The sequence below is a fragment of the Triticum aestivum genome, chromosome 4A, assembly GCF_018294505.1.
Source record: "Triticum aestivum cultivar Chinese Spring chromosome 4A, IWGSC CS RefSeq v2.1, whole genome shotgun sequence".
Classification (NCBI taxonomy): Eukaryota; Viridiplantae; Streptophyta; class Magnoliopsida; order Poales; family Poaceae; genus Triticum; species Triticum aestivum.
Genome location: NC_057803.1, coordinates 275,321,843 through 275,340,564, shown reverse-complemented (window position 1 = coordinate 275,340,564; position 18,722 = coordinate 275,321,843). Strand labels below are relative to the sequence as shown.

The following is an 18,722-nucleotide window of genomic DNA, read 5'->3' as shown; positions in this document are numbered from 1 at the left end:
TCTCAGGAAAAATTAAAAGGTTGCCAAAGAGAACTTGCTGCCATGATGCGCGGTTCAAATATGGGTATCCCGCCTTATGGGCTTATCTCATTATTGGTCACTTGGAGGCTTCCTGCTCATTGAGCATAGCTATGACTACCCTAGTGATCCGGTTTGTACGCCTTGATTGCAAATAACTTGAGGGTTTCTGCTAAGTTGAATTGTTACCAAAGAGAACTTGCTATAATGTGCGGTTCAAACATAGGTAACCTGCCTTGATGGCTTGTTAAAAATTACTTGGGGGGCTTCCTGCTCATTGAGCATAGCTATGACTACCCTATTGGTCCGGCTTATACGCCTGGATTGAAGAATTACTTGGCGGCTTCTTGTTTAATGAAACAGAGCCTTGTTTGTATCTTGTAATAAGCTTGGACGCCAGGTGTATTCGCCAAAAATCTGGGTTATCCTGCCTTTGTATGTCTGCCACTCCGCCCAGGTAATCCTGGAATGACTCACCGTACTCTTGACAGTCAATCTTATAAAGACCATGAACTTGTTAAAGTTAAAACGACAATTGGTCATGTGAGGCCCAGCTTACAGGTTTGAATAAAGGATTAACTCCGTGGTTGTGCGGCCCTTGAATAGCACTTGATATTGAGGCTTGGCAGACTATGAAAGCCTTGTTTTTTCTGATTTGTTATTATTTTCAACACCTTTTGAGGTTCATCGTTTGTACCATATTGATATATGGTTTGAAATTGATTCATGCCACGTCCTCTTGATCCTTATAATTCACATTACAATCTATCTGGAGTTTTTGATAACCCAGACTGGCTTTGGACGATAAGTCATCAGTATGATTTGATTATACGCTTGGAGCTTTGCACTCTAAGTCTTTGGGACGTTACCCTTGATGCGTATGGCGTTGTAAGCCGATAGTATGAATAAATTGAACAGGGCGTTGCGCTCTAAGTCTTTGGGCTATTACACTTACTGCATATGGCGCTGTAAGCCGGCAGTATGAACGGATTTCACATGCCATATGGCCTTGATTATATGACTCATCATTGAGCATCTTTGGGTTTGATAACCCGCCCTAATAGCAGACTTTAAGTCGCCAGGATATTTTGCCTTGAGCAATCAAAATGAGGATATTTCATGACTCCGGGTTGATACTGGCCCCAGATTATAATTATCATGGCATTACCATGGTATTAATCTACAGGTATGTCTTTCAATAATGGTATGAATATTTTGGGTTTGGTAAACCGCCCTGACTATGGATTTTAAGTCGCCAGTGCACTTTGATTGCACAATTGGTGTTGTGTGCTATGAATCTTTGGGCTATCAACTTCATTGGATGTGGTGATGTAAGCTCGAAGTGTGAAACAAATTCACAGGTATACTTTGTACTTTTTATATGAAGATGCGAGGTTTGATAACCCGCCCTGGCTTTGGATGCTAAGTCGCACTACACCATAACACCACAAAAACGACATCCATCTGTTGGTAAAAGTGAGCATCGCCGACACTTTTTCTGTCCCAAACTATACCGACACATAGTATGACAGTGTTATATAACCTCATTGACAAATTATCTGTCGCCGAAGCACCACCAGAGCACCGACGTAATTTCTGTCGGCATTTACCATTTACTGATTGTTTGTGTGTCGGCGATTCATAGGAACAGAAAAAGTGTCGGGTAGTTTCCTTCCACCCACGCCCGAAAAATAAGGCGTGGAAAGAGAGCCATGCGCACGCGGTGGAAAACACGCGGGTGGGACCACACCAGAAAAAACACACCCGTCCACTCCCCAATCCCCCTCCCCCTCTCTCTACCCGATTGCACCGTTGCCCCCGACCTAAACCTAACTCAACTGCGCCACCGCCCCTGATCTGCGTGCCGCCGCCCGTCCTCTGGTCCCCTCGTGCCACATCATCTCCGACCCTGGCCTCCCTCCCCGCAGGGCACCATCCGCCCGGGAGCAGCAGCTCCGTCCGCCACGCCGAGGAGCAGCAGCGCCGTCAACCGCCGCTGAGGATCCACTGCTGATTTGTCTCCACGTGCGACCTCTGTTTCATCTGATTTCCTTCGCTCCGCCCCGCCTACAGAATTCAAGATGTAAGCTTCTGGTATGTGAGTGGTTTCTCATCGCCCCTTCCTTGCCCCACCTCCAGATCTGGTCTAGGTAAGCTGTGTCAGTGGTTTTCTAGTATGTGCAGGTAACTGAACAGATCCAGCCATGAATCGGTTGGCCTCTTCCAGTAGGTAAATAAATATATGGTTGTTCTTGTGCGTGCATCATCCACAAATTTGTTGCATGTAACAATTTCCTGGCCGAGGCATTACAAAGGAGAGGGATGCGTGTCATTCTACTGTTAGAATTGTAATTATGTTTCCCTTTGTGAGTGGCATATTTTATTTTTCATTTATTTATTTCTTATTGCATGGATGCCAGCTTTCAAAGCCTTGTAGCTAAATCTGATTATGTGTGGGTCTATGAAGTAACAAATCTGATTTGTATGTCCTAATTATGTACACATGTAGTGACGCGTCTATCCAAGAGAAGCATTTGTCAGTAATGTACTAACAATTAGTCAATCTTCATATGTAGGTGGTGGAGGCAAGTCAAGATTTTACGCCGGTTCTGTTACAGGAACAGAGGATAGTCCTCCTAAGCTGCTTAATGGTACAATTTGTAATGTCATTATAAACATTGGATGCATTAGACTGTCATAATACCTAGGTTCTATCAAAAATGGTAATAAGTAAGGGCACAATATGGTGATAGTAAATCTGGGTTATGGAAGAACATTGAGTATTTGGTTTCTATATTTATATTTGTATAGCAGCACCCTGATTATGCAAATAGTATCAAATCCTGGGCCTTAATCATGGCAGCTAGCAGAAAATGTATTGTTTAGTTTGCAAGCACATACATGTGAATATTATTCCAGCAAGAATGCTAGGTGCTATCATATATCTATCCGAGATACTTTGTGGATAGGCCAGCGGCAAGCCTTGTTTCTTATTTTTAGATTTTCCCTTGATATATTCTCCTTGTTGAACTAACAGTTTTTGGCATCCTGGCATGCCACCATTCTGTTGGTTGGATCTTCGTTACCAACTAGAACATGATGGTGCGCGTTACAGCGCCAATGCATTTTGATGAGAAAAAGATAAAAATATGATATATGAGAAATGTCTCTGACTCCAGCATAGAAAGTAAATTTGTGCGTAGATAAGCAATTGAAAACTTGAATAGTTAACATGTTCATAAACTTCCAACATGGAAAAAAGACTACAACAAAACACCTAGGAAACTATATGCTCCATTATCTGGAGAGGAGCATAGGATCAAAATCAAATCATAAATGGGTGATGAAGCAAGCTACCTGCAAAGCAGCATGGTGTGACAAGACAACGAAGAATTCAAATGGGTGATGTCATCAACCACTATCCTGTAGTATAACACAATACACAATGTATGGATACATATATATTAATGAAAAAAAATGGAAATACAATTATAACTTTTTTTGGGGGTAGAAATACAATTAGCATTGGTGGTTGTATATACGTTCCTTTTTCTTTACCAGAGTATATTATGTGTAAGATATGCATGTCAATACTAATTGGTATGAACATTCAGCGTGTTGAGGACTGAAATTGTGATGTTACCGCAATCATTGCAAACTGTTTAAGATCTACCATTTCACCCCTTCTTATATTAAAGTGTGGTTTTTTCATACAAATCAGCCATCGATTATTACACGATTCCTATTATATAAATGGTTAATACATCATAGCAGTATTGATATATCATTCTTGTAAAATGTACGCAGGTTATATTTCTGTTTATTCCTTTATTCATAAAGGCGCCAATATAATTCGCATAATTTGTAGACCAACACAAATGAGAAATATGTCGAGAAAATTATCCAAACATTGCGATCAGTGGTTGACACACATAACAGAAAGTTAGAAACTCCTAAAAATTAAAATTATAAAGATTGAACTATGGTAGGACTGAATTTGGAAAAACTAACTGAAATTAACTTATCATTCATAAATAAAACTTAGACCCTATAATATTCATTTTCAGGGTGCAATCATACAGAGTTTCTTCAGTTGGTTCACCATATCAACATGAAAAGTTCCCTGAAATTTGATGAAATTTTTACTTATGTCATATTGCCTCCATGAAAGGATTTGTGATGTTGTACGAATGATATAATTAAAAAGCTAGGCTCATAGGGGATTGATCCACTCATGTTGTTGCTTGACAGATTAACATGACAAATGCAGATATTCAAGGTTTAAAGGATGTGTTGCAAAATTTGGAAAAACAATGTCAGATCGGGGAAGTCAGATACAAAACTGAATATGGATCCTGATAGATAGTTGTGAGATATATACCTGAAAATGCCAAGCAACATGCAACACTAACGATCATATCAGCTATTGGATGAGCACGGACAGCTCTCCCCTTGCGCAAGGATCCTGATTGTCGAAGTCAAAAAAGAGTGCGGACTGCACAGGAGGGAATGGTTGTGGCTTTGGCACATCTAGGATTAAGCCTAGCTTGCTAGAGGAGAGAGGTTGCTTGGGAAGAGTGGATTACGGGGAGGGGCAGTGGAGGGAGAGCGAGGGGCGCCGCGATCGCATAGAGGGAGTCCATCACCATCGATATGCTGTTGTAGGCCGAACGAATGAAGGAAGCTTCACTACTAACAGGCCGTGAAAGCTCTGTGCCAGGGCCCATTGAATGAGAGGCCAGCAAAATAGACTTGAGGAGCAGCAGCCCAGTCACGTGGCCCGCAACCCCCGATCGTTAAATCAGGACGGTCAAACACTAATCCGACGTAACCTGCGCGAGGGTGGTTGTGAGGGCTCGTAGGTCAGTTAGTTATACTGTTTCTTAATTAATATTCAGGACATGACTCTCTTTTAGTTGATTGATTTCCTCGCTGCGAATTAGATAGATACATGTTTTTTTCAAATATATGTTGCCAATTAATATGCCTGGTTCGTAGGTAGAGTTGGAATCCCTCTAGTCCAGCTCCAGGCAGGAGGTCGGATGGAACTGGATCAGTATCGAGATTAGGAATCAACCAAGTCGCCCTTTTGATCAACTACAACAGCAGGACAAACAATGGTGGTAATAAACAACAACTCTCCTCCCTCTGCATTTTCTGTATCATCGCATTAATTCTGGCCAGTTTATGGTCCGATGCAAGAGGCCTGACTATCTTGTTGTTGTTGTTTTGTAATGCCTAGACGGATCTCGATCGGAAATTGGGGATGAGGAAGATAGAAGAGAGTAGGTGAGAGACGTGGAGGAGGGGAAAGAAGGTTCAGTCAATCACTCGCTGCCTTTCTCCTTAGTGTTTCGTACATAAGTAGCCGCCCCTCCTGGGCTTACCCTTACATGGCCTCAGGCCCACAACACATACGGCCCCAAGCCCACACACACACTAGCGTTGCAGTTCAGCTAACTGACTGCACTAGTTCAGTCCGCCACTGATGCATCAGTAGGCGCGACATTGTCCTCCCCTTGAGATGAAGCTCCTTCCCAGATGCAGGCTGATGGATAGCGTTGGCGAAGAACGGTGTAATCTTCCCAGGTGGTGGCTGAAGTTGGCATGTTTGCCCACTGGACACGGAGTTGCACGACCGGTGCATCGCCCTTCTTCATCATCCTCCGCTCCAAGATCGCCACTGGCTCCGTTTCACCCCCAGTGAGGTCGGGTACCCGTGGCAGCTCGGCGAAGACTGGAGTGTAATCTGGAGTGAAGGGTTTGAGCTGGGAGACGTGAAATACCGGATGGATGCGGCTGTCTGGAGGCAACTGCAGGCGATATGCCAAGGTTCCAATCCGCTCTGTCACTTCAAAAGGGCCGAAGAACTTGTAGGAGAGCTTGCGACACGGGCGGTTGGCGACGGTCGACTGCGCGTACGGCTGCAGTTTGAGGAGCACGTTCTCGCCGACGTCGAAGGCGCGCTCCGCGCGGTGACGATCGGCTTGCTTCTTGAAGCGAGCTTGGGCGCGCGTGAGCTGGGCGCGCAGCATCTCGGTGTGTGCTGTCCAGTCTAGCTCCGGCGACGCCGCTTGATCGTGCAGCGTGGAGCTCAGGTGTGGTAGACCGCCCAGGTTCGGTTCCTTGCCGTACAGCGCCTTGAACGGCGAACAATTGAGTGAGGAATGATGAGCGGAGTTGTACCAGAATTCTGCCGCAGGGAGCCACTTGCGCCATTGCCGCGGCGTGTCGTGCACCGCGCATCGCAAGTACATCTCGAGGCACTGGTTGACACGTTCTGTCTGGCCGTCCGTCTGCGGGTGGTACGCCGTGGAATAGAGCAGCTTGGTTCCCGCGGCGGCGAGCAGTTCCCGCCACATGGCGCTCGTGAAGATCTTGTCACGATCCGAGACGATGGAGTGAGGAACCCCGTGTAGCTTGATGACATGCTCCCAGAATGCGCGGGCGACTTGCGCCGCGGTGAAGGGGTGGTGCAGCGGAATGAAGTGTGCGTACTTGGTCAGGCGATCGACGACGACCATGATGGCATCAGACCCCTCTGATTTGGGTAGCCCCTCGACAAAATCCATAGTCAGATCGTGCCATGGTTCCGTAGGAATGGGTAGGGGTTGGAGCTTGCCTGCGGGGTGCGTGTGCTCGTGCTTGGCATGCTGACAGACGGCACACTGACGGACAAAATCCTCCACGGCGCGCTTCAGTCCAGGCCACGCGAACAGTTTCCGGACACGATGGTACGTCGTTGTTGCACCGGAGTGGCCCCCAACAGCACTGTGATGCAGTGCGGCGATCAGCTTGGTCTGCAGCGCGGAATTGGCTCCAATCCACAGACGCCCACGCTGCCTGATCACGCCGTTCTGAAGTGTTCGCCCTTGATCATCTGTGGTGGTGAGTGCCAGCTTGGTCAGGAGTTCTTGTGATTCTGGGTCGGTTTCGTAGGAGTTGGCGACTTCTTGTAACCACTGGGGCTGACAGACTGATAACGCATCCAGTGTCAACAGATGTCCCACCCTGGATAGCGCATCAGCGGCACCATTGTCGACGCCTTTCTTGTACCGAAAGGTGAACTGCAGGCCCACCATCTTGGACATGGCTTTGCGCTGCAGCTCCGTCACCAGCTGTTGATCCCCAAGCATGCAGAGGCTCTTGTGGTCGGTGACGATTTCAAACGGCGCGCGCTGCAGGTAAGGTCTCCACTTGTCGATGGCCATCATAACGGCCAAGAACTCTTTTTCATATGTGGACAACTTCTGATTCTTGATCCCCAAAGCCTTGCTGAGGTAGGCGACGGGGTGGCCATCCTGGGTGAGCACCGCGCCCACTCCCGTGTCGCACGCGTCCGTCTCAATGGCAAAAGGGCGTGAGAAGTTCGGGAGTGCTAGCACGGGGGTGCTCACCATCGCTTGTTTCAGCATCTCGAACGCCTGCTGGGCCTTGGCGCTCCACTCGAATCCCTTCTTGGTCAGGAGCTGGGTGAGCGGCTTCGCGATGATGCCATAATGTGGGACAAACTTGCGGTAGTAGCCGGTGAGGCCAAGAAAACCACGCAGTTCAGTGGGTGTAGAGGGCACCGGCCACGCCTGCATCGCGCTCATCTTGCTTGTGTCCGTGGCGACGCCGTCCTGTGAAATGACGTGGCCCAAGTACTCAATGCTTTCCTGGGCGAATGAACACTTGGACGCCTTGGCAAACAGTTGGTGTTCGCGTAGCAGGTCAAGTGTGAGGCGCAAGTGTTGTTCATGTTCCTGTAGATCACAGCTGAAGACCAAGATATCGTCAAGAAAAATGATGATGAACTTACGGACATAGCGGCCGAATATGCTGTTCATCAGACACTGGAAGGTTGCCGGCGCGTTGCAAAGGCAAAATGGCATCACTCTGAATTGATAGTGCCCGTGGTGGGTTTTAAAAGCAGTCTTTGCTTCATCCTCCTCACGCATGCGGATCTGGTGATACCCTGCACGGAGGTCGATCTTGGAGAAATATTTTGCTCCCGCAAGCTCGTCCAGAAGTTCATCCACAATGGGCAGCGGAAATTTGTTCTTCACCGTCGCAGAATTCAGTCGACGGAAGTCAACACAGAAACGCCAGCTGCCATCCTTTTTCTTCACAAGCAGGACTGGTGCGGCATATGGACTCATGCTGTGCACAATGACCCCTGATTGTAACATCTCTTGTACTTGCTGCTCGATCTCATCCTTCTGCATTGGCGAGTAGCGGTATGGTTTGGTGTTGATGGGTGTAGTGCCTGGCTCCAGGTGTATGCCGTGGTCATACTGACGATGAGGAGGCAGGGACTTGGGTTCAGCAAACACATCTTGATATTCAGAGAGCACTTGCTGAATCCTGGGAGGTATCGGTTCAGTATTCCCTTTCTCTGACGGCTCGACAGTGACCAGAGCTGCTGTCCATATGTCATTGGCGATCTCCATTCGGTGAAGTTCATAAGCATCCAGTACGGCCGTGGGGGAGAGATTGGTGGTGCGAACCCCTTGCAGTTGCACCGTCTTGCCCTCGGTTTCGAATGATATACGCTTTAATTTCCAGTGACAGTTCATCGGACTGTGGTCAGAGAGCCAATCCATTCCCAGCACTGCGTCATATGCACTCAACTGCAACACCCGTAGATCAGTGTGGAATGTGTGTCCTGGCACTTGCCATGCCAATTGCTTTACCATCTTGTTGCAGTGCAAGCGTTGGCCATTTGCTACCCGAACGGAGACGGGCGACAGTGGCTGGGTGTCGGCTGCAATGCGTTGAATGAATGCTTCGCTAACAAAGCTATGAGAACTGCCCGAGTCCACCAGGAGCAGCATCACTTGATCTCCGACTTGGGCGCGAAGACGAACGGTGGACGGCGCGTCTTCGCCGGAAATTGCGTCCTGCGATAAGGTACAGCACTCCGGCTCGGGCAGGGCTGGTTCATCGAGCAATTGCAGCGCGTGCACGGTGTCATCCGAGAGGATCTCGCCGAAATCGCCCACCTCAATCATCAGTATTTGTCCCGTGCGCTTGCACTGATGTTCGCGGGAGTATTTGTCGCCGCAGCGAAAACAAAGCCCATTGGCTCGTCTGAAGTCGCGCAGCTGCCGCTCGCGCGTGTACTCGTCGCCGCCCGGTCGCGGGGGAGGCGCTGCGCGAGCTTGGTTGGTGTTGGTTGTCGCTGGAGGTGGCCTGCCCACTGGGACAATGCGCGGGCGCTGCAAACGTTGCTTCTCCAGTTCTTCTTCCTGAATCCTCGCGAAAACAGCTGCGCGTGTGATGCTTGTTGGGGCTTGCAAACGGACACCCAATCTCAGTTCATCCTTCAGACCGAGAAGGAACTGTGAGATGAAGAACTGTGTGCTCAGGGTTGGATCCAGAGACAATAGGTGGTACATGGAGGTTTCAAATTGCTGTCGATACTCTTGCACGCTCCCAGTCTGACGCAATTGCACTAGCTGATGCATCTGCGCTTCAAATTCTTCAGGTCCAAACTTTCAAATTCTTCAGGTCCAAACTCTGCTTCCACTGCGGTTCTGAAGGCGGGCCACGACAGAGCAGGGTGCGTCTGTTTGTACGCCTGAAGCCACATGGCCGCAAGCCCATCCATATACAGGCCGGCGGTGGCGACCCAACTGTGCTGCGGCACCCGGTAGAGCTCGAAGTAAGAGAGGCACCGCTCCAGCCAGATGCGCGGCGCGTCGCCGTCAAAACGGGGGAAGTCGTGCTTGGGCGGCTTGGTGTAATGCTCGGCGCCCCGCTCGTACGCCGTGGGAGAGTTTTGCAGCAGCAGGGGCGGCCCATGGTTGACGAGCCGGGCGAACGGCAGCTGCGCTGCGCCCTCCGTGTAGAGTGGTGGCGGAAAAAAAATTTCGGGAAGGCTCTGATTACCAGATTGTAATGCCCAGACGGATCTCGATCGGAAATTGGGGATGAGGAAGATAGAAGAGAGTAGGTGAGAGACGTGGAGGAGGGGAAAGAAGGTTCAGTCAATCACTCGCTGCCTTTCTCCTTAGTGTTTCGTACATAAGTAGCCGCCCCTCCTGGGCTTACCCTTACATGGCCTCAGGCCCACAACACATACGGCCCCAAGCCCACACACACACACTAGCGTTGCAGTTCAGCTAACTGACTGCACTAGTTCAGTCCGCCACTGATGCATCAGTAGGCGCGACATGTTTGGTAAGGAACTAGGAATTGTGCGTAAATGCAGTTATCTTATTTTGTTCTGGACTTGTGATCCCTCTTTGGCTAAGATGTTCTAGTCATTGTCGCAACCGAAAATGGAGTCACATGCAAGCCACAACAACATCAATCATTCTTTCTTGCTTTTGTTTTCATTGTTTAAGCGTTATTTGTCCTGTTTACATTGATATATCAAACTGAATGCATCTTTTTTGCGGCTTGTTCCTCTTGAGGTTTTTATTGAATAATATCGATGTTGTTTGCTTATAGATTAAATTTCAGGTTTATTTATTGAGTAAACAGTCTAATCTGAATCTGGTACAGTAGAAATTGCTCTTTACTTTGACCCTTGCAGACCATGGGATCGATGCTTAATATTTGTTGGTTCTAGGGACTGGACTTGTAGTAGTAGTTTTCTTATTCAGCCATTGTTCATCAAATCTACTAGTTCGGTCCAGGATAAACAAATACTAAACCATGATCAAGTTGCTGCTCGGTTGAAACTAAACTAGATTAAATTAATGGAGGGTTTTATAAATAAGTTGTTCTTTTGCTTAGAATCTTCATGTGATCTTCGGTTTGAACTAAACACTAGATTAAATAAGACAAAGGTTCAGAATGGGGAAAATGGTCCTCAGTTTGAACTAACACTATTATTTTTCTTTTGGGCAATCTTTGTATTTTTCTTGTCTGGTTTCATGCTTCATAACTAAACACATACAGTGCAGTTTGTAATGTCATTATAAATGGATGATGCATCAGGCTACTAGATTATCTAATTTCTATCAGAAATAGATTAGAATTAAGGGCACGATAAGGTGATAATAAATCTGGGTTATAGCAGAACATATAATGTTTGGTTTCTATGTTTATATGCAAATAGTATCAAGTTCAGAGACTTGATCATGGAAGCTAGCAGAAATGTGTGATTTAGTATGCAAGCTAAACTGAATGTTTGCTTGCATATTTGTTCAAACACGGTGAGTGGTACAATTGTCCGTCAGTCTGCAATTCCTAACAGCTAAACTGAAGCTTGCTCTCTTTTAAAGATCAGCCACAAAAAAACAAAACTTGACCATTATTTTTCTGGGAACCATATTTAGTTCAGTCCACATATTAGGATTACACCCGTCTCCTTTTGTAGGTAAACATAGGTGTTGTAGCGTTTTGCTGATTGAGTAGCTTCTAATGCAATCTCTCAAATTACAGTAAGGACCTTACTCCTAATGGCTTAGAACAACCTGAGTGCTCATCAGCGATTTCATGCATTTTTATAGTAAGCCATTTCTGATATGCTAGGTGCTATGCTGACTTTGGTTTATATTCTAATAATGTTACCTTTTGTAACTTGAATCTTTGCTTTATAACTATAGAATGCATGAACCGCAATTATATGCATAAGTTTTATTAGAGAGGTGAGGCAATCAAGTGTCAGTTTACTTTTGTACATCTTCTATTTCTTAGACCTTTGGACTCAAAGGCAACTCATGCATTTGAATACATTGTATTGTTTCAAAGATTGCTGAAACATATGCGTTCTATTGTAGGGAAAATGGTAGAAAGTAGCAAGTCCACTAGTTGATCGAAGATGTTCTTGTGATTGCTTTTCTTGATAATATGGATGACACATTTTGTTCATATGGAAGTTGATTTGGCTTGGCGATTGAAGATTTGGTCCCTTGGTCTCTTTTGAACTTTGGCCATTATGTTTGTAACATGCCTCTCTTGTATATCCGACTTGTGTATTTCCATAATGGTTGTAGCTAACTTGAGTGAAGAAAACTATTGAATCTTATATAGATATTAAAATTAATGCATTGATCAATGATATCTTGTGATGAATAGAAGAGTTCAATTGTTTGTATGTGTTGCATATTGTACATGAATTTAATATTATGAATGTATTTTATATAAAAAATATTGTGCATTTGCATTTGTGCTAAAATGTAGAACACTAGGAGCAAATGTGTCGGTATAAGTATTTGATGTCGCACAAACTGTCGGCATAGCGCATAGATAGACAAGCTGACGGCGTAATAATGGATGTCGCACAATCTTTCGGTATAGCACACTAGCAGATGAACTGTCGGCACATAATAGTCTGTCGGTGTAGATCTCACAAACGGTGTCATACTTTCTGTTGGCATAGATTTATCTGTCAGAAAAGACCTTTCCCGGCAGGACTATAGGCGACAACTCCTTTCTATCGCGAAAGGTCTTTGCGGACACTAAATGTGTCGTCTTAGGTGACCTATGCCGACGGATTGTTTGACGTTGCTTTGAGTGATGTGCTGTAGTGTCGCCAGTATACTTTGGATTGCGCCTTTGGCATCGTGCACTTCGAGATCATTGGATTATTACCGTCACTGGATGTGGTGATGTAAGTCGGCAATTTGAGCCTATTTTCGAGGTATGTTTTTAAATTGATTGAATGAATATGCGAGGTTTGATAACCAGCCCTGGCTTTTGACTTTAAGTCGCCAATATGTTTAGGCTTGAATGGCCTTAATGCTAGTCTTTTTATAATTGCATAAGACTATATTATGTTTGGGTTGTTACCCGCCCTGACTTTTGATGTTAAGTCGCCAGTGCATATGTTGTTTTAAAGTCTATGCAGGATTTGCAGAGCTATGACATACATAAATGATTAAGTTCAATACCATCATCAAAAATTGAAATTGTTTTTTGATGTCTACTACACAACCTTCTTCTTGTAGACGTTGTTGGCCTCCAAGTGGATGACCTAAGGTTTATCAATCCGTGAGAGGCGTAGGATGAAGATGGTCTCTCTCAAACAACCCTGCAACCAAATAACAAAGAGTCTCTTGTGTACCCTACACACCTAATACAATGGTAAATTGTATAGGTGCACTAGTTCGGCGAAGAGATGGTGATACAAGTGCAATAGGGATGATAGATATAGGTTTTTATAATCTGAAATTATAAAAACAGCATGGTAACTAATAATAAAAGTGAGCGAAAACGGTATTGCAATGTGTTGAAACAAGGCTTGGGTCATACTTTCACTAGTGCAAGTTCTCTCAACAAGGATAATAGAATTAGATCATACAACTATCCCTCAACATGCAACAAAGAGTCATTCCAAGGGCATTGATAGTGGAGAACAAATGAAGAGATTATTGTAGGGTACGAAACCACCTCAAAGTTATTCTTTCCGATCAATCCATTGGGCTATTCCTATAAGTGTCACAAATAGCCCTAGAGTTCGTAGTAAAATAACACCTTAAGACACAAATCAACAAAAATCCTAATGTCACCTAGATACTCCAATGTCACCTCAAGTATCTGCGGATATGATTATACCATATGCATCACACAATCTCAGATTCATCTATTCAACCAACACAAAGAACTTCAAAGAGTGTCCCGAAGTTTTTACCGGAGAGTCAAGATGAAAACGTGTGCCAACCCCTATGCATAGATTCCCAAGGTCACGGAACCCGCAAGTTGATCACCAAAACATACATCAAGTGAATCAATAGAATACCCCAATGTCACCACAGGTATCCCATGCAAGACATAGATCAAGTGTTCTCAAATCCTTAAAGACTCAATCTGATAAGATAAGTTCAAAGGGAAAACTCAATCCATTACAAGAAGGTAGAGGGGGAGAAACATCATAAGATCCAACTATAGTAGCAGAGCTCGCGATACATGAAGATCGTGCCAAATCAAGAACACGAGAGAGATCAAACACATAGCTACTGGTACATACCCTCAGCCCCGAGGGTGAACTACTCCCTCCTCGTCATGGAGAGCGCTGGGATGATGAAGATGGCCACTGGTGATGATTCCCCCTCCGACAGGGTGTCGGAACAGGGTCCCGATTGGTTTTTGGTGGCTACAGAGGCTTGCGGCAGCGGAACTCCCGATCTAGGTTTCTTTTTGGGGGTTTCCGTATTTATAGGAATTTTTGGCGTCGGTGTCACGTCAGGGGGGTCTTCGAGTCATCCATGAGGCAGGGGCATGCCTAGGGGGGTAGGGCGCGCCATCCACCCTCATGGATGGCTCGGGACTCTTCTGGCCCAACTATTTTACTCCGGGGGCTTGGTTTGGTCCATAAAAATCATCAAAAATTGGCACATCAATTGGACTCCGTTTGATATTCCTTTTCTGTAAAACTCAAAAACAAGGAAAAAAATAGAAACTGACACTGGGCTCTAGGTTAATAGGTTAGTCCCAAAAGTCATAAAAAATAGCATATAAAACATTCAAGATGGATAATGTAATAGCATGGAACAATAAAAAAATTATAGATACGTTGCAGACGTATCGAGCATCCCCAAGCTTAATTCCTGCTCGTCCTCGAGTAGGTAAATGATAAAAACATAATTTTTGATGTGGAATGCTACCTAACATATTTATCAATGTAATCTTCTCTATTGTGGCAAGAATATTCAGATCCATAAGATTCAAAACAAAAGTTTAATATTAACAAAAAATAATAATACTTCAAGCACACGAACAAAGCAATCATGTCTTCTCAAAATAACATGGCCAAAGAAAGCTATTCCTACAAAATCATATAGTCTGGCTATGCTCCATCTTCATCACACAAAATATTTAAATCATGCACAACCCCGGTTTTAGCCAAGCAATTGTTTCATACTTTAGTATTCTCAAACTTCAACATTCATGCAATACATGAGCGTGAGCCATGGACATAGTACTATAGGTGGAATAGAATGGTGGTTGTGGAGAAGAAAAAAGGAGTAGTCTCACATCAGCTAGGCGTATCAACGGGCTATGGAGATGCCCATAAATAGATATCAATGTGTGTGAGTAGGGATTGCCATGCAACGGATGCACTAGAGCTATAAGTGAAGGAAATATGCCCTAGAGGCAATAATAAAGTTATTATTTATTTCCTTATTTCATGATAAATGTTTGTTATTCATGCTAGAATTGTATTAACCATAAACATAATACATGTGTGAATACATAGACAAACAGAGTGACACTAGTATGCCTCTACTTGACTAGCTCGTTGGTCAAAGATGGTTATGTTTCCAAAGGATAGAGATGAGTTGTCATTTGATAAACGGGATCACATCATTAGGAGAATGATGTGATTGACTTGACCCATTTCGTTAGCTTAGCACTTGATCGTTTAGTTTACTGCTATTGCTTTCTCCATGATTTATACATGTTCCAATGACTATGAGATTATGCAACTCCCGAATACCAGAAGAACACTTCGTGTGCTACCAAACGTCACAACGTAACTGGGTGATTATAAAGGTGCTCTACAGGTGTCTCCGATGGTGTTTGTTGAGTTGGCATAGATCAAGAATATGATTTGTAACTCCGATTGTCGGAGAGGTATCTCTGGGCCCTCTCGGTAATGCACATCACTATAAGCCTTGCAAGCAATGTGACTAATGAGTTAGTTACAGGATGATGCACTACAGAACGAGTAAAGAGACTTGCCGGTAACGAGATTGAGCTAGGTATTGAGATACCGACGATGGAATCACGGGCAAGTAACATACTGATGACAAAGGGAACAACATATGTTATTATGCCATTTCACCGATAAAGATCTTCGTAGAATACGTAGGAACCAATAAGAGCATCCAGGTGATGCTATTGGTTATTGACCGGGGACGAGTCTCGGTCATGTCTACATAGTTCTCGAACCCGTAGGGTCCGCACGCTTAAAGTTTCCTGACGATCGGTATTATGAGTTTATGTGTTTTGATGTATCGAAGGTAGTTCGGAGTACCGGATGAGATCGGTGACATGACGAGGAGTCTCGAAATGGTCGAGACATAAAGATCGATATATTGGACGACTATATTCGGACATCGGAAAGGGTCCGAGTGATTCATGTATTTTTTGGAGTATCGGGAAGTTACGGGAATACGAGGAAGAAGTAATGGGCCTCATGGGCCAAGTGGTGGAAGTGAGGAGGCAGGGCGAGCGCCCCCCCCTAGCCCAAACCGAATTGGACTAGGGGTCCGGCCCCCTTTCCCCCTTTTCCTCCATCTCCTTCCTTCTCCTCTTCCCCCTTCCTTTCCTCCTCCTAGTAGGAGTAGGAAAGGGGAGTCCTACTCCTACTAGGAGGAGGACTCCTCCTCTTGGCGCGCCCTACAGGGGCCGGCCGGCCTCCCCCTTGCTCCTTTATATACAGGGGAAGGGGGCACCCTAGGACACAGAAGTTGATCATTGATCTCTCCCAGCCGTGTGCGGTGCCCCCCTCCACCATAATCCACCTCGGTCATACTGTAGCGGTGCTTAGGCGAAGTCCTGCGACGGTAGCTTCATCAACATTGTCACCACGCCGTCCTGCTAACGAAACTCTCCCTCGAGCTCTACTGGATCATGAGTTCGTGTGATGTCACCGAGCTGAACGTTTGCTGAACGCGGAGGTGCCGTACGTTCGGTACTGAGGATCGGTCGATCGTGAAGACGTACGACTACATCAACCGCATTGTCATAACACTTCCGCTGAACGGTCTACGAGGATATGTGGACGACTCTCCCCTCTTGTTGCTATGCATCACCATGATCTTGTGTGTGCGTAGGAATTTTTTTAAATTACTACGTTCCTCAATAGTGTATTAGAGCTAGGTTTATGTGTAGATGTTATATGCACGAGTAGAACACAAGTGAGTTGTGGGCGATACAAGTCATACTGCTTACCGGCATGTCATACTTTGGTTCGGCGGTATTGTTGGATGAAGCGGCCCGAACCGACATTATGCGTACCCTTACGCGAGACTGGTTCTACCGACGTGCTTTGCACACAGGTGGCTGGCGGGTGTCAGTTTCTCCAACTTTAGTTGAACCGAGTGTGGCTACGCCCGGTCCTTGTGAAGGTTAAAACATCACTAACTTGACGAACTATCGTTGTGGTTTTGATGTGTAAGCAAGAACGGTTCTTGCTCAGCCCGTAGCAGCCACGTAAAACTTGCAACTACAAAGTAGAGGACGTCTAACTTGTTTTTGCAGGGCATGTTGTGATGTGATATGGTCAAGACATGATGCTATATTTATTGTACTAGATGATCATGTTTTGCAATGGAGTTATCGGCAACGGGCAGGAGCCATATGGTTTTCGCTTTATTGTATGCAATGCAATCGCCCTGTAATTGCTTTACTTTATCACTAAGCGATAGCGATAGTCGTAGAAGTAATAGATGGCGAGACGACAACGATGCTATGATGGAGATCAAGGTGTCGCGCCGATAACGATGGTGATCATGACGGTGCTTTGGAGATGGAGATCAAAGGCACAAGATGATGATGGCCATATCATATCACTTATATTGATTGCATGTGATGTTTATCCTTTATGCATCTTGTTTTGCTTTGTTTGACGGTAGCATTATAAGATGATCTCTCACTAAATTTCAAGGTAAAAGTGTTCTCCCTGAGTATGCACGGTTGCCGAAGTTCGTCGTGCCGAGACACCACGTGATGATCGGGTGTGATAAGCTCAGCGTTCATCTACAATGGGTGTAAGACAGTTTTACACATGCAAAATACTCGGGTTAAACTTGACGAGCCTAGCATATGCAAATATGGCCTCGGAACACTGGAGACCGAAAGGTCGAGCGTGAATCATATAGTAGATATGAACAACATAGTGATGTTCGCCATTGAAAACTACTCCATCTCACATGATGATCGGACATGGTCTAGTTGATTTGGATCACGTGATCACTTAGATGACTAGAGGGATGTCTATCTAAGTGGGACTTCTTAGGTAATATGATTAATTGAACTTTAATTTATCATGAACTTAGTCCTAATAGTATTTGCATAACTATGTTGTAGATCAATAGCTCGCGATGTAGCTCCCCGTTTATTTTGATATGGTCCTAGAGAAAAACTAAGTTGAAAGATGTTAGAAGCAATGATGCGGATTGGATCTGTGATCTGAGGATTATCCTCATTGTTGCACAGAAGAATTATGTCTATGATGCACCGCTAGGTGACAGACCGATTGCATGAGCAGATGCAGACGTTATGAATGTTTGGCGAGCTCGATATGATGACTACTTGATAGTTCAATGCACCATGCTTTATGGCTTAGAATCGGGGCTTCAAACACGTTTTAAATGCCACAGAGCATATGAGATGTTCCAACAGTTGAAATTAGTATTTCAGACTCATGCCCATGTCGAAAGGTATGCGACCTTTGACAACACTTTGCCTACAAGATGGAGGAGAATAGCTCAGCTAGTGAGCATGTGCTCAGAATGTCTGAGTACTACAATCACTTTAGTCAAGTGGGAGTTAATCTTCCAGATAAGATAGTGATTGACAGAGTTCTCTAGTCACTATCACGAAGTTACTGGAACTTCGTGATGAACTATAATATGCAAGGGATAACGGAAACGATTCCCAAGCTCTTCGTGATGCTGAAATTGACGAAGGTAGAAATCAAGAAAAGCATCAAGTGTTGATGGCTGACAAGACCACTAGTTTCAAGAAAAGGGCAATGGGTAGAAGGGGAACTTCAATACGAACGGCAAGCAAGTTGCTACTCAAGTGAAGAAACCCAAAGT

The 18,722-nt window shown here is 45.1% G+C and overlaps 1 long non-coding RNA gene across 1 annotated transcript; it reads left to right on the top strand.

Moving 5' to 3' along the window:
* Positions 1-1,766: 1,766 nt before the first annotated feature.
* On the top strand, positions 1,767-12,049 carry LOC123085955 (uncharacterized). The gene is made up of 4 exons (XR_006440177.1): positions 1,767-2,112; positions 2,595-2,669; positions 5,017-5,141; positions 11,733-12,049. It is a non-coding gene; the product is annotated as an uncharacterized lncRNA (long non-coding RNA).
* Positions 12,050-18,722: the final 6,673 nt, after the last annotated feature.